Source organism: Acinonyx jubatus, chromosome D4, assembly GCF_027475565.1.
Source record: "Acinonyx jubatus isolate Ajub_Pintada_27869175 chromosome D4, VMU_Ajub_asm_v1.0, whole genome shotgun sequence".
Lineage (NCBI taxonomy): Eukaryota > Metazoa > Chordata > Mammalia > Carnivora > Felidae > Acinonyx > Acinonyx jubatus.
Window position 1 is genome coordinate 9,258,435 of NC_069391.1, and position 16,960 is coordinate 9,275,394.

Sequence of the window (16,960 nt, forward strand, 5' to 3'; positions counted from 1 at the left end):
TCGGGAAAAGGTATAGGCCAGAGGATAAGACTGCATGAGGAGTGGAGTCCAGAGCTTGACTCTCAGCTAGAATGGCTGCTACCAAAGACAGGAGCAGGCTCTGCATAATTCCTTAACCAAAAATGCCCCACAGAGCCCCAGCAAGGCATTCCCAGGCAGAGGCTGGCCTGCCATTTGAAAGAACTGTGGTCAGAAGGCTGGAGCCTTTAGAGCTGAGGACCATGCAAAGAGTGATTGGCATCAATTTGCTAATACATCAAGTCTAATTTTCACACATTCTAGGTTTTTCTAAGCAGAATTGGCTGTCGGGGAAAATGTCTTGTGGGGAAGCCAGGCAAGTGTGTGCATTCCAAGCGTCTGTCTCAGAAATGCCACTGGTTCAGATGGTTTTACAGACAAGTTCTTTCAAACCATTAAGGGTCAGACAATCCCTCCGTTATTTAAATTTACACAGAGGGGCGCCTGGGTGGTTCTGTCAGTTAAGCGTCTGGATTCCCCTCAGATCATGATCTCGCAGTTTGTGAGTTCGAGCCCCACATTCTGGACTGACCCCTGAAGCCGTCAGCACTTAGCTGTTCTCTGTGCAGTGGGCAGTCACTTGGGGGCAGGGGGCAAGGCCAGGCTTCCTGTCAGCCTCCCCAGTGTCCCCGAGGAAATAGCCTCAGCTGGTGGCCAAGTTCAGCCAGGACCACTCCACTTTGCTCTGTTTTACACAGACAAGCCCTTTTTTAGGGCAATTCTGCTCAGAAGTGTTTAGATGTTATTTAAAATGTTTAACAGGGGCGCCTGGGTGGCTCAGTTAAGCCCCAACCTCAGCTCAGGTCATAACTCACGGTTTTTGAGTTCGAGCCCCGCATCAAACTCTCTGCTGTCAGCATGGAACCTGCTTCAGATCCACTGTCTCCCTGTCTCTCTCTCTCTGGCCCTCCCCTGCTTGCTCTCTCAAAAATAAACATTTAAAAAAACAAATAAACATTAAAAAAGCTTTTTAATAGAAAAACTTACACAGAAAAAAAGCAAAAATATTCCATATCGCTTCCCAAATTTAGCATAACTCTGATACCAAAATCCGACAGATTACACCAAAAAGAACTGCAGATCAGTATAGAACACTGGTCTCCAGATAATTTAATAAGGGTTGTTTGAAAAAGAGGGTCTACAGTCAAATAACTTGAGAAAGGGCCGTGTGCCATTTACAGTCTACCTTTTGGAGAACCAGTAAGTATGAGTATAGTAAAGTCCCTGTGAAGCCCAGGAGTCAAAAACATGGCATTTCTCAAACTCATCTGAGTCAGGACCACCTTTTCAAAGTTCACCAATTATCTCTAATACGTGAATCACCACTATCGACCAACCTATTTAAGTATATAATAGTCGTAAGGCTACCAAACACAATGTTAGCAATCTGAGTCCAACTTGATGGAAAACAAGCCGAAATCCACTATGATCAAGTAAGATTTATTCCAAAAGTGCAAGAATAATTCAGCATCAGGGAGTCTATAAATTCATTGCATTGTTAAAAATAAATCACAGGATATTTCAACAAGACAGATGCTTTAAAAGTATTTGATAAACTTCAACACCAATTACTTATAAATTCTTAAAACCTCTTAGTAAATGAGGAAAAAAATTCAAGCTTAACATGATAAAATTTATTTATCAGAAGCCATAAACAACCATATTTAATGGTGACGCACTAAAGGTGTTCTCATTTAAGTCAGAAACAAAACAAGGATGCCTGCTATAGCTGCTACAAACCAAAGCCCATGAAATAAGAGAAGAAAAATAAATAAGAAATACAAGTATTGGATAGGAAAAGACAAAATTGATATTATCTATTCATGATTTAAGTGTGTACCTAAAAACAAAAATTAAAGAGAATCAGTCAAAAATCTTAAGATTTTGGAAAAATGGCTAGCTATAAGATAAACACTGAAATCAATCACTTTCCTGTTAAGGGAGAAGACTTCTTTTCTATACAGAAGAATTCTGTGTTCGTTTTGGCTTTGGCTGATCACAGACAGCAAGTATTTCTGTGTTCTCTACCATGCGGCAAATGGACCTATTTCTGGTGCAGAGAGATACTATTGTCCAGCACTGCCAGCTACTATAGAGGTAAATCATCCCATCCAAGGGGAAATATTATAGAAAGCCTACTTGGCTACTGATCAAAAGCTACATTTTCCTGTCAATTTCCAGGACTTTTATCTCCTATGTCTCTTTCCTGTATCTATGCCTCAATTTCTTCCAAATTCAGAAGAGGGAAAGAGGTATTACTTATAGGATCCCCTAAATACAGCACTAAATACCAGTGATTTCCATTTAGAAAGTATGATTTTTTAAAAAAAAAATTACATTCAGGGGCGCCTGGGTGGCTCAGTCGGTTGAGCGTCCGACTTCAGCTCAGGTCATGATCTCACGGTCTGTGGGTTCGAGCCCCGTGTCGGGCTCTGTGCTGACAGCTCAGAGCCTGGAGCCTGCTTCCGATTCTGTGTCTGCCTCTCTCTCTCTGCTCCTCCCCCGCTCATGCTGTGTGTCTCTCTGTCAAAAATAAATAAACTTTAAAAAATAATGGGGCGCCTGGGTGGCGCAGTCGGTTGGGCGTCCGACTTCAGCCAGGTCACGATCTCGCGGTCCGTGAGTTCGAGCCCCGCGTCGGGCTCTGGGCTGATGGCTCGGAGCCTGGGGCCTGTTTCCGATTCTGTGTCTCCCTCTCTCTCTGCCCCTCCCCCGTTCGTGCTCTGTCTCTCTCTGTCCCAAAAATAAATAAACGTTGAATAAATAAATAAATAAATAAATAATAAAATAAAATAAATTGCATTCATAGTAGTAATGAATACTATAAAATACCTGGCCTTTACCTTAACAAGAAATGGCAAGGCCATAGAAAGAAAACTATAAAACCTTACTGAAAAACATAAAAGTCTTTAATAAAAGGAAGAACATAACAAGTCCCTGGGGAGGAAGTCTTAATATTGCAAAGATGTCTATCTCCCCTAACTCAATATATAAATTTAGTGGAATCTAAATTAAAAAACCAATATGATTGGGGGGAGGGGTGCAATGGAACATGACAAAATTATTGTAAAACTGATCTTGAGGGGTGCCTGGGTGGCTCAGTCAGTTAAGCGTCCAACTCTTCATTTCAGCTAAGGTCATGATCTCTTGGTTCATGAGATTGAGCCCCATGCTGGGCTCTGTGCTCATGACATGGAGCCTGCTTGGGATTCTGTCTCTTCCTCTCTGTCTGCCTCTCCGCTGCTCACACACACTCTCTCTATCTCAAAATAAACAAATAAACATCAAGAAAAAAACTGATCTTGATAAATATGGGAAAATATGCAGAATATTTTTGAAACTGAAGATTATATTAAATTTCTTACAAGAATAGTAATCCTAATGAATATAAAATATAATGTAAAACTTACATTATAACTCATATTTCATATTATATATTAGTATCATGTTAACTTATATTTTAGTATCTGTTAGAGCAGTACTAATACTGTTTATCTCACATATTAAAATATAACGTAAAACTCCAGTAAAAAAAATTGTGGGCCACTACTGTAAGCATACACACTCTTATAATATACTGAGTTCCCTGTTTATGAATGTTTTGTTTTTGTCCACTGATCCATTTGTATATTCCTAATACTCCACTCGAAACCACATTATCTTGCCCAGACGACTTCAATAACATCCTTACCAGTCTCCTGGCTTTGCCTCCGTTCATATAATGGAAAACAGCCACCAGAGTGATCTCCTGGGCGCTTCTCATCCTTAAACTCTCAGTTTAAATGTCACCTCCTTGGAGGCCTTCGCTGGTCATCTAAGTAGCTTCCTTTTGTATTCATACCACATCTATTCATTTCCCTCTTCCCACTCATCACAATTTGTAGCTATTTACTATTTGTTTACCTGTTCAATTCTCAGTCTCCCCATCAGACTAAAAGCTCCACCATGGTATCTGTTCATCAAGCATAAATGTGCCCCGCATACTAGCCCCTCAATAAACATTTGTTTAATACATAGATGTGTCAACATTTAATATGTGCATACCCTCTGTCCATGTCTGATAATTATCCAGAGCAAACAATCAGGCAAGTGCACACAGATGTATGTTCAAGGATAATTATTTCAGCATTGCTTATAATGAGAAAATATTGGATATATCCTAAATGTCCAGCCATAGAAGATTGAGTCATTAAAAAAGGAAAGCTGTACTGACATCGAAATATACCACGGTATTGGGTTAAGTAAGACAAAAAACCAAAACGGGGTATAGAACAGAAGGCATTTATTCTATGAGCCCGTTAATTTTATATGTATTTATAAATATTTATAGGTATTAGAATACATTGGACCCCTGGAAAATGTATACCAAACGTTAATAGTTTAACAGTGGCTATAGGTAAGGGGAGGATAGAGATTTTCATTTTCTATTTTATATATCTATGTATTTTAGCATCTTAGGTATATGGACACAAACTACAGGACCAACAGCCAATGGTAGCTTGAACAACAGGCATTTATTTTGCTGGCCTGGCATCATCTACTTCCGGTCTTCCTGTTATAGGAGAATGAAGGCATTAAGAGCACGTGTCCTTCCATCCTTTGCTGACACCCTCAGGTGGTTTGTCTTTTATGCTCACACTTGTTGCCTCCTGGGCACAGAATGGCTGGCTCTTCCAGCTTTGGATGTCCTGGTCTCCTCTTTCATAGCACAAAGGCGGACAGGGAGCAAAGTCTTTCCCAGAAACTCCCCAGCAGACCTCGCTAGATCCCATGGGCCAGAAATGGGTCACATGGCCACTCCCAGCTGTACACATACACACAACTGTAAAGGGATGCTAGGAAATCGGCTTTGTCAATCAGGTCACCTCCTGAGGCTGGGCCTATTGACGGGCCACTTAAAATCACTGTTCCCTTGGAAAACAGTGTGCAAGTTCCTCAGAAAATTAAAAAATAGAACTAGCATGTCACCCAGAAATGCCACTTCCAGGTATATATCCAAAGGGAATGAAAATAAGATCTCAAAGAGACACCTCACGCCCATATTCACCGTGGCGTTATTTACAAAAGCAAGACACAGAAATATCCTACGAGAGGATAAAGTTTCACACACACACACACACACACACACACACACACACACACAGAGAAGGAAATCTTGCCATTTGTGACAGCATGGACAAACCAGGAGGACAGTATGCTAAGTAAAATAAGTCAGAGCGGCACCTGAGTGGCTCAGTCGGTTAAGCGTCCAACTTCGGCTCAGGTCACGATCTCGTGGTTCATGGGTTCGAGCCCCATGTCGGGCTCTGTGCTGACAGCTCAGAGCCTGGAGCCTGCTTCAGATTCCGTGTCTCCCTCTCTCTCTTTCTCTCGCAAAAATAAGTAAACATTAAAAAAGAAGAAGTCGGACAGAGAAAGGCAAGTACTGTATAAGCTCACCTATATGAGGAATCTAAAACACGGAACTGATAGAAACAGAGTGCAAATTAGTGGCTGCCAGAGACATGGGGGGTGAGGGTGGGAGATGGGTGAAGGTAGTCAGAGGGTCCAAACTTCCAGTGACGAGATGATCAAGTTCAGGGGATCTAATGTCCAGCCTGGTGACTACAGTTAGTAACACTGTATTGTATACTTAAAAGCTGCTAAGAGAGCGGATCTTAAAAGTTCTCGCTGCACACACAAATGCTAAGTGTGGGAGAGGACGAGTGTGTTAACCGACATTACGGTGGTGATCATTTCACAATACGTATGTATATCAAATCATCGTGTGGTACACCTTAAACTTACACAATATATATGTCAATTGTATTTCAGAAAATCTGGAAAAAGATAAAATAAAATAAAATAAAATAAAATAAAATAAAATAAAATAAAATAAAATAAAATAAAATAAAATAAAATAATAAAATAAAATAAAATAAAATAAAAAACAATCATAGTTTCCTTATCAGGGAGGAAGACAATTAAGGTTTTTTTTTTAAAACATTTTAATAATGAATCTAATCAGGAAAGAAAAAAGTCAGTGTATTTCAGACATGATGAGATCCCAGAGGGTGTTCAATGACATGCGGCCAAGTTCGGGGAGCAGGTCTTTGCAGCTTAGCAGGCCTTGAGCACACAGGCCCAAGCACCAACTCAGACAGCCTCCTGAACCTGAGATCCCCACCGCTCACTTTTGTCCTCTTTGCCCCCTCCCTTAAAGCTCTCCCAATTAACAACTACATCATTACTCCTCGCTGTTTTCCGGCATTGATCCGTGGGAACTAGAATGGATGGATGCTGCCTTAAGAGAGCAAGGGGGAAATCTCATCAGTTTATCAGTCTTGCCAGCTGAAACAGAACTTTGCTCTGATCTGCACGGATTTTGATCTGGTCTGTGCTCTCAGACTGAACACAGACGCCCGGAGAAGCAGAAGGCGGGCAGGTGGGCTGAATGCATTTGTGGGACAGGGGTGCAGAGGTGGCCGGCTCTCTTTCACAGAGTTTGACTGTAAGGATAGGAAAAATAAACCCAGAACAACCACAAACAGTGCTGTTGAAACTCAGAAACCATAACCACGTGCAGAACTGCTTTTATTACACGGGGGCACCGCAGAATGACAGACCCAAATTGTGATTCTTTCACTCCACTTCCTAGTCACAGAGGAGCTTATTCTGGAGAGCTGGCACAAGGAAGGCACTCCAGAGCAGCCACTTCCTTTTCTTTAGACTGGAGGCTTCAGGAGGGCAAGCACCTTGGCAGTCTTCTCTCTCTTTCCGTCACGCCAGGACACGGGAGGCACTCAACATATATTTCTTGGATGAACAGTGTCATTCTCAACGGCAGTTAGAAATCACGACAATTTCCATTCACAGGCATTCCCCCTGTGCCAGACACTGGGCTCGGCTCTCCTGCGTAAATTTTTTCACTCAATGCCGACTTGGATCCCGTGATGCGGGGACTGTGATCCCCACGCGACAGCTATGGAAATTGGGGCTTCCTAAGTCATGCTGTGATTAAGTGAGGGTCAGAGGCGTCAAACTCCAAATCGAATGCTTGTAGCTTTGCTATACGCAATTCTTGAACAGGATTCCCAGAGTCCTGGACAACATTCTGGTGAATGGGGTCCTACTCTTCCACGGACAGTGCTTGTTTCTTCAATCCCTCACGGAGAGTCCTGGTCAGGCTTCTGGACTTGGAGAGTCGGTTTCCCCCTCAAGATGTGCACACAGTCTGGAGGAGATTCAGATTTTGTTGCTAACGATCATCTGGTTATCAGTAACAGAAACGCACTCCAGCTTAGGCAAAAAAGAGAATTTGTGGAACAAACAGGAAAACAGTCACATGGAAGGAAAATTCTGGGGCTTTTCCAGGGTCACGTGGCCTCCTGTTACTCCTTCTCCCCATGTGTCTGCTTCTATCCTTCCCCCTTTCAAACAGACCTCTTTTCTCTTCTCTCTGGTTCCCAATCTAACATGGCTGCCATAATGGCCCCCTCAGTCCGCTATGCATCATGTAGTTCCGGTGATCTGAGACACAGACAAGTGTCTCTAAGCTCTAATTCCAGACTTACGGGGAGAGAATTCTAACTCCCGACGAGAGGTCAGGTCTACCCTGAACCTAATAAACTGGACACAGGGGAGGGTTGCATCTGTTTACCCACGGGCCAGGCACCATCGTCTAGAAATATTTCTCCCCATCTGTAGCTTGTCTTCTTATTCTCTTAATGCCATGGATTTTTAACAGTGGAATTTGAGAATTCACAGTCAAGAAGTTACCCTTTGTTTTTGTTGGTTGTTTGTTCTTGGGTTTACTTTATATCATTTCTGCCCTGAAGTACTAAGTCCTGGGAAAGAGGTTTTAAGGAGCCAAGAGGCTCAGGTTGAGGGTCTAGAAGGAATTACCAAGGAGAAAACACATTGGGGTAATCCTCTAAAATATTTATCAACCACACAGGTATTACATTATAGTGTGAAGCAATCTGCCCAAGGGTATCGATAACCTATGGTCAAAGTGCTGTTGTGACAGAAAGAACAGAAATACTCATTCTTCCAGGAAGAGACTACAGAGAGAAAGGATGTGGTCCTTGGAGAACGAGGAGCCGTCATCAGGCAGGCAAAGGAGGTAAGCTGTGTGAACACGCAGAGTAGAGAGGAAGGTGAAGGGTGGCTGGAGCTGCTGTGAAGTGTTCATGGCTGGAGGGATGAAGGTGAGGTTAAGGGGTGGCCCAGGGCCTGCTGGCAGGACCAGCCGTCCTAGGCTGAAGGACAGCGTCTGAAAGACATGCATCCCAGGGTGCCTGGGCGGCTCAGTCGGTTGAGCATCTGACTTCGGCTCAGGTCACGATCTCGCGGTCCATGAGTTCGGGCCCCGCGTCGGGCTCTGTGCTGGCGGCTCAGAGCCTGGAGCCTGCTTCCGATTCTGTGTCTCCCTCTCTCTCTGCCCCTCCCCCACTTGTGCTCTATCTCTCAAAAATAAGTAAGTGTAAAAAAAAAAAAAAAAAAAAAAAGACACACATCCCACAGACTCTCATATCCAAAAAAAATGGTTTTAAACACCAGCCTGGTACTGCTGACTCCCAACTCTGTCTCTAGCCCAGTCCTCTTCCCTGAACCGCAAACTTTTTTACCCAACAGCCCACCCGACGTGCCCCTCTGAATGTATAGCGGGCATCTCCAGTGTCACACTTCTGGTTGCTCCGGCTGTGCCTTCCAAACCCACTCCTCCCTCCGTCTGCTCCATCTCGCCTGTTAGAAACTCTATCTTTCCAGTTGCTCAGCCCAAAACCTGGGGCCATCTTGGCCCCCTCTCTTTCTCGTCTGCCTCACATCCAGTATTTCAGCCTCGAGGCTCGAAGCAGCAAATGACGCATGTCCAGTGAGAGCCATGCGGAAAAAAGGCAGAGCACACTCCGTTTGAAGGATGCATACGGGTTGGCCCTGCAGAACAGCGAGGGTTGGGGCACAAGAAGGAGGTCCTCTAGGCAGAAAGGACGTGCTCAAAGGGCACAAGAGTAGAAGGCGGTCTTGTGTGAAGAGGAGGTCCAGCAGGGTCAGTCTGACTGGAGGGGGCTGAGGGAAGTAAGACTGGAGAAGCAGGTGGGGTCCAGCCAGCTCCTGCAGGTCCTCACGAGGCTTCTCTAGCCCTCCAGCTCCCCCTGCTCCTCCCTGGCCTGTTCCCAACCACCAGGGCAGGTGCCTGCTCCCCCTGCATTCCCCCAGACTCCTGCGCTTGGCCTGGGTGGCCACCCTTGGCTCTTGGCGTCCGTTTGGCTCTGGACGTTGGCTGCTTTTGTCCACTCAGTCCCGTAGCCTCCAAGTATCTGTTCATGGCCCAGTGCCTGTCAACGAGGCAGGAAATGCAAGGAGGGAAACGAGAGAAATAAAGACAATGTGGCATTCTACGAGCAGAATTGTATTCCTGTCCGTAAGTTACAACATCACGGAACAATGGCGGGACATACCGAAAGGGAGCACAATGTTGAGACTGCTCCGGCTTAAACTTTAGGCTACAGGGTAAGCACGGAATTCATCTCAGGAGCCCCACCTAAGGGGAAAGACCCCTCAAACAGGTAAGCAGTTATTACAAGAAGAGGCCTGGATGACTACCAATTGAGAGGGGCATGGCGTGAGTGTTAAGATATCACAGTATAAGAAGACGAACAGTGATTTCAAACGTGACTCCCAAACTGAAAGTTTTGAGGGTGACTCTTGGAGTGAAAAGTGGTTAATCTGCCTCAAGCAGCTTCTCACACAGCAACTCAGAATAGTTACACAGTAGCTCATGGCACAGATTGACTTATTTAATGACGATAAAAGGTTCTCACGGGCAATTCCAGAAAGCCGACGAACATACGTTATTAGTGCATATTGGGCTAGCGTGACGATAACACGTGCGTGGTGCACGCATGTACGTGTATGATCTGTGTAAAGTTGTCAACTGTCTTTCCTGTGAAAAGAATGTTCTGACGCCTGGATGGCTCAGTCAGTTAAGTGTCTGACTTCAGCTCAGGTCATGAGCTCAAGGTTCATGAGTTCGAGCCCACTTTGGGCTCCCTGTTGTCAGCATGGAGCCCACTTTGGATCCTCTGTCCCCCCGTCTCTCTCTGCTCCTCCCCTGCTTGGTTCTGTCTCTCTCTCTCTCTCTCTCCCATCCAAGTACTAACCAGGCCCGACCCTGCTTAGCTTCCGAGATCAGATGAGATCGGGCGCGTTCAGGGTGGTATGGCCGTAGACTCTCTCTCCCTCTCTCAAAAATAAATAAACATTAAAAAAAGAATGTTCTTTATTGTGCCATTATTTCCTTCTGACTTATAAATATTAAGATGCCCATTATTTTATGAAATAAAGTGACAGTATATACTTATGAGACAAAATAACTCTCGTTGGTTTCCATATTTGTTTTGGGAACTTACGAATCCATGATGCCAAAGTCTGGGAATCAGGGCTTCCCTGATGAAACATTTGGTTTTGAAATCTTGGCTCCAGCTTTGACCTGAGCCAGATGCAAGTTTTTGTGGTTTTTTTGTTTGTTTCTTTTTTCTTGTTTGTTTCAGCAGGTAAAATTTGCCCAGCATTAAGGGCCACGAGTGACAAATTCAAAAGAGGAGACAGCTGGGCGACAGTTTCCGAACCTCCTCATAGCTGGGATTCCCAATGGGAATGGGAATTCTTGGGTCACTTTTTTCTCGCAGTCATTCCAAGTGCCGACTTGAAATACAAATCAGATTCTATTACTCTCTGGTTGGTAGAGGCTGTCGGGAGCTCTCAGGTGTTATCTGTGAGGTCTTCTGCGTGTTCCCTGCCTCAATACGGTTAGCTTGGCCATGTGACCAGTTCTGGCCAATGGGATGTGAGCAGTGCCGTCTGCATTGCTTCAGGCTAAGGCGGATAAGACCTGGTGTGCCTTCCCCACCCTGTCCCCTCCTTCTACCTGCCCCTAGGTAGATGACCTATGGTGACCTGGAAGATACAAGATAATGGAGCTACCAAATGGAGGCGGCCTGAGCTTCTGAGCTGCCATTGAGAGGAAATCTCCCCCTCTCCGAACACATAGGTGACTGCTATTTAAAAGAAAAGCAAACTTCTGTGGTGGAAAGCCACTGAGATTTTAGGGTTTATCTGTTATAGCGGCACAGCCTGCCCTACTCTCACTGGACACACCACCTTGCTAAAATACTTGCCAATGCCTTTTCGTTGCATTTGGACAAAATCCCACCATCATCTCCTTGGCCTACAAAGCCGTACGTGTTCCCCCGCACAGCTCCTAGAGTCCTTCTCATGGCCCCTGCACCCCCATTCACCATGCTCTAGCCACACCGGCCTTCCAAGGATGCCCAAACATGCTCGTTCCCACCGTAGGGCATTTCCACCAGCAATTCTTTGCCTTGGAATATTCTGCTGCCAGCTCTTACTCTCTTGACATTCACCTCACCCTAAGAGTAGCAGAGAAGACTTCCTCGATCACCTAAGTTGAAAAGACTCCATTTGTCACTTTGTCTCGTCATGTTTTATTTTCACCCTGGCATTTATCACTACCTGGTATTTTCTTTTTTATTTGTTGGTCTGTTTTTCATCTTGTCTGTCTCGTTTACTGCCGAATCCCCAGTGCCTAGAAAAGAGCCCCGGGCAGAACGGCGGCTCAGTATGTATTTGCTCAGTAGATGGATGAACGAACAAACAAGACGGTACTGTGGCCTTGTGTCTATCCAAGGGGTACACTGTGCCTAGTAAGCAACCAAACGGGGGTCCAGGTGTCCAACGCTGTGCCACAAACCTTCCCGAAACAGTGACGTCCAATAATAGCAATCATTTACTTTGCTCACAAATCTAGGGGTTGACTGGGTTCTGCTAGGTCCTGTCATTTGGGATCTGTCATGAGGCTGTATTCAGATGGTGGCTGGGGCCCGGCTCATTCTAAAGACCTCTTTACTCACATGTCTGGCACCTGGGCTGAGAAGACTCAAACATCTGGGGTTTATTCCACTGACCAGCTTTGTGACTTTAGGCAGGTTACTTAATCTCTCTGAGCCCGAGATCTTTATATAATAAAGAGATCTTTATATAATAAATAAAATAGGAGCAGGATGGGGCACCTGGGTGGCTCCATCCGTGAAGGTCCGACTTTTGGTTTTGGCTCAGGTCACGATCTCACATTTTGTAAGCTCGAGTTCCACGTCAGGCTCTGCTCTGACAGTGTGGAGCCTGCTTGAGATCTTCTCTCTTCTTCTCTCTCTGCCCCTCCCCTGCTCACATGCTCCTTCTCAAACTAAATAAATAAACATTAAAAATACATTTAGGGGGCGCCTGGGCGGCTCAGTCGATTAAGCATCCGACTTCAGCTCAGGTCATGATCTCGCGGTCCGTGAGTTCGAGCCCCGCGTCGGGCTCTGTGCTGACCACTCAGAGCCTGGAGCCTGTTTCAGATTCTGTGTCTCCCTCTCTCTCTGCCCCTCCCCTGTTCATGCTCTGTCTCTGTCTCAAAAATAAATAAACGTTAAAAAAAATTTAAAATAATAATAACAATAATAAATAAAAAAAAAAGAAAGTAGGAGCAAAGGTAATAATAACACCTACTTTTTATGTGATGCCTACCATGTTCCGGGCACCATATATTCTAAACTCTTCGCATGCCTGGCTCCCATACTCCTTGTAACAACCTATTTGTAGATATCCCTATCATAAACCTGCTTATTTTACAGATGAAGAAACTGAAGTTCAGAGATGCTGAATGTCTTGCTCAAAGGTATATAGCTAACTGTGCCAGAAACTTCTAGTTGGAGGTAGTGCATTGGGGTCAATATGGGAAATCCCCACTCCTACTCTACACCAAAATGCCAGATAAAATATAACCAAAGGATATAAATGCGTGGCTGAGCTCTAAGCCAAGAAAGAGGGAGCCCCAGGAGCCAGACAAAGAGGGAATTGAGGGTCAGGACAGCGAGCCGGAAGTGAGGTTGAGAAGCTCCCTGGGGAGGGGGCGGTGGGAGCCAGGAGCCCCAGGGGAGTTGCTCGCTAAGACAAAGAGGCACTGGGACAACTCTGCCCCAGCTTTCCTGCCACCATGTTCCCTATGAGCAGCCAGAGGCCACAGGACCTTTAGTAACGCTGGAGCATCTGGCCAAGTCTGGCCCGAAGCAGGGGTCCCGCCTGGCCACCTGATTTCCCCACCTACGTCCTAACCATCAGGCACTGTCGATTTATTTAAACATTCAACTTAAATAAACCATCTCTAGACACCTCTCTAGTTGTCCTTTCTGGTTAGTATCCACTTTGCAAGTCTGTTAGAACTGACAAAAGATAAAGAGGAAAAAGGAAACCTTGGGAAGGAAACAAAGCACTCGCAAATCCAGGAAAAATCAAAGACAAAATTGCAATCGCCATTAGAAGGTGTGAGCTGGAACACACTCCTTAGCAAAACGTGGAGATTAACAGAGCCAAAGCCACCCGGACGGAGGGCCTTTTGCTCTCGAAGGAGTCCGTGGTGGAAGAACCAGGCTGCAGACGGAGCTGAAAAGCACCACGAGGAAAGATGACGCATAGTATAAACGAGGGAACTATATGGGAGAAAATCGGCTGGTCACAAAGACAGTTCCGGGTTACGATGGGTCCAAGAAGATACTGTCATAGAAATGAGAAAGTGCCATTCTTACAAACAGACAAGGACAAGAAACTCTACCTATCAAAACTTATGGGGGAAAATTTCTGCCTGCTGGTCCGTGAAAGAGACAAAAGACTTGCCATCCAGCCGGGGCAGGAGTGGAAAAGAAAACGGGAGGTTCAGGGCCGCGCCACACTCCAGCATAAAGCCTGGAGCCTGGAGACTTCTCCCGGGAAGTTAAAAAGCAACCGCATCCAAGACCAGACAGAAACCTTGGATCCCCAGTGGAGGCAGGCTTCAAAGTGCTCCATCAATACAACCCAGGCACATGGGCCCCCAGGGGAAACAAGCCTTGCTGAGTGTGAGTTTACAGACAATTACAAAGCCCACAAGGAAAGGAGTCACCGAGAGAAAGGCCCCAGTGGGTACAGCCAAGGGGAACATTTGTACCTCCAGACCTGGAGATGAGAGAACCTCCTGAAAGCACTGTGCATGTAAGCCTGTTCGCTGAAATAAACGGAGGGATGGAAACATACACTATTTAACCGAGCCTGCCCACAGATTCCACCTCAAAGCATGGGGAATACTTCCTTTTCCTTCCTCCCTTCCTCCTTCCTCCCCTCCCCCTTTTCATCCTTCCTTCCTCCCTCTCTCCCTTCTTTTTCTCTTTCATTGTTTTTTAACAAACACATCCAGGAATCCTGAGAACAGCCAGTCAGACCTCAGTTCATATCCCAGCTGCTACAGCCTTGACCAAGGCCCTGTGTCTCCCTGGGTCTCGATTTCCTCCACTCTTAGATGGAGGTAATAATTACCCCTTTGCAGGTTTGCAGGGAGGCGTAAACGCCTGCAAAGCACTGAGCACAGCCTGAGTGGGGGCGTCATGCCTGCCCCCTGCTCCAGGGCTCAGGGTGCAGACTGTTCAGCTGGAAAGAAGTGGGTGGAGAGAGTGAGAAAGGGTCAATGTGGTGGGGGGAGCAGCTATGTGCTGACAGTGACCTTCATGATGACCCCCCCTTCCCAGGCACCGGTGCTTCCTCCTTCCCCGCCCCCACTGGATTCTGCTCAGTCCCATTGTTTTGCTTCTGTATCTGGTTTGGTGACAGTTTTAAAGACACCAACACGCCACAGCATCCACCCTGCAGCCAGCCCAGCCTCAGCTGCTGTCGGCTCACAGTCATTGCCAACATATGTTTTTAACCCGCTGTTCTTTCGCTTTTGTAAACACGCTGTCTTCTCTCAGATCTCAAATGAATATGATCCTTCCCCTTTCCCTTCAAATCCTGCCTTGCAGCCACATGCCCGTTCAGATTTCGAGTTTATCGACACACGCAAGACAGGCTCGCGTGCACAGGACCCAGAGGCAGGCAGATCCCGCTCCCCGAGGCCCCCAGATCTCTGCTGTTCTGGAGCACCACCTCCAGACGCACTCACAGAATGGTCAGGTTGGCCCCAAACGCCGTGGAGGCCTCATGACCACAGGCATGCCAAGACCCGGAAGTCTTGAAGGTCAGACACTAGGATGGACAGACCTACACTCAGACACTGACACAAACACATGGGTGTGCAATCAGGCAGTCACAGGAACCCACCGAACAGCCATGCATTCACAGACACTCTTAGGAGCTGAACCGTGTCCCCCAAAATTCACATGTTGAAGTTCTAATCCCTACTAGCTCAGAAGGTGACTGAATTTGGAGCCTGGGACTTTATTTTTATTTCCTTTTTTTTTTTTTTTTTTTTTTTTTTTTGAGAAACAGAGCATGAGCAAGGGAGGGGCAGAGAGAAAAGGAGACACAGAATCCAAAGCAGGCTCCAGGCTCTGAGCTGTCAGCCCAGAGCCCGACACGGGGCTTGAACCCACAAACCGTGGGATCATGTCCCGAGCCCAAGTCAGACGCTTCACCAACTGAGCCATGCAGGCCCCCTGGAGCCAGGGATTTCCAAGGGGTAATTAAGATTAGGAGGTCACTGGGTGGGCCCTGAACCAATATGACTGGTGACCTTTCAGGAAGAGAAGACTTGAACACAGACACACACAGAGGGGAGACCCTGCGAAGACACCGGAAAAAGGCAGCCATCTGCAGGCCGTGAAGAGAGCCTCAGAAGAAACCAGCCCACCAACACCTTGGTCTCAGACTTTTAGCTTCCAGAACTATGAGAAAATAAGTTTCTGTTGTTTAAACCATCCAGTCTGGGGCACTTTGTTTGGCAGCCCTAGAAAATTAATACACACGTGGAAACCAAGAGATCTCTAACATCCTCCCAACCCAACCCCAGACCCACAGCTGCCTTCACAGCCTCACAGGGAGCCCTCAGGGCAACACCCCCCTCCCCCCCGGCCCCCCCCCCCACCAGGCCTGGAGCCCATGTCCTACTGGGGAGCCCCACTCTCCACAGCCCCTTCTTCAGCACAGGGGCTGAGTTTGATCCCATCTTCCAGCATCACCAAGATGCCAGAGGGGAGGGCAGCCACGGACTTCCTCCACCAGATAGCAAAATTGTAGAAAATGCTAGAATGGTAACCGCTCGCCCATGTCGAGCCCCAACCGGAGGTTTCAAGGGCTGTTCCAGATACTTTGTGGTTATTATCTCATCTAACCTTCTCAACAACTCGTTGAGGGAGGTACTACTATCAAAATCCCCGTTCAAGAGATGGCACAAGTGGGATACAGAGAGGTTAAGTAACTTGCCTGAGACCACACGGCCAGCAAAAGCAGAGCTGAGGCTTGAGCTGGGGCAGCCGAGCTCAAGCCTAGCTCCGAGTCATGGGGCAATCGCCACTGGGATCAGAAACAGAGCCAAATTACAGAGGATCTCAAACACTGGGTCAAGAAGTGGGTGAGCCAAAACATTTGTCCTACGTCGCTTGGGTCTTGAGGTTCTAGGCAAAACCCTGCATTCAGGGCTGGCCACATAGCTGGCAGGGCCCAGTGCAAAATGAAAACGTTGGCCCCCTGTCCAAAGAGCAGGGGAAAAGTACAATGAAAAATGTTGAAATTTAATTAAAAAAAAAATTTTTTTTTCAGTGGTCTCTCTCACAACTGGCCAGAACATTTTTTACTTGAGATTTAATGCCACTTAGGCAATACCAATGTTAAATGCAAATACAAGAGCATTTAACTCCCACACAGAATCACCAAAACCATATACCTATTTTGTAGCTCATGTAGATACATATATTTCTTCTCACCAGAATAGCAGGAATGCTGCACAAAATGAACACAAATGGTTTTATTTCACAATTCTTGATATACGCACGGGCTACTAACACTATCTGCCTTTAGTTTTCTGTTGAGTAGGAAGATTGAGAAGAAAAAGAACTGTGGTCACTCTTGTCCTTTCCCTCTGTGTCATGGTTTT

General features: G+C 46.1%; 1 protein-coding gene across 1 annotated transcript in view; it reads right to left on the minus strand.

The window, feature by feature from the left end:
• Window positions 1–16,960, minus strand: part of MVB12B (multivesicular body subunit 12B) — a 262,005-nt gene that overhangs the window by 208,304 nt on the left and 36,741 nt on the right. The window lies entirely within an intron of this gene.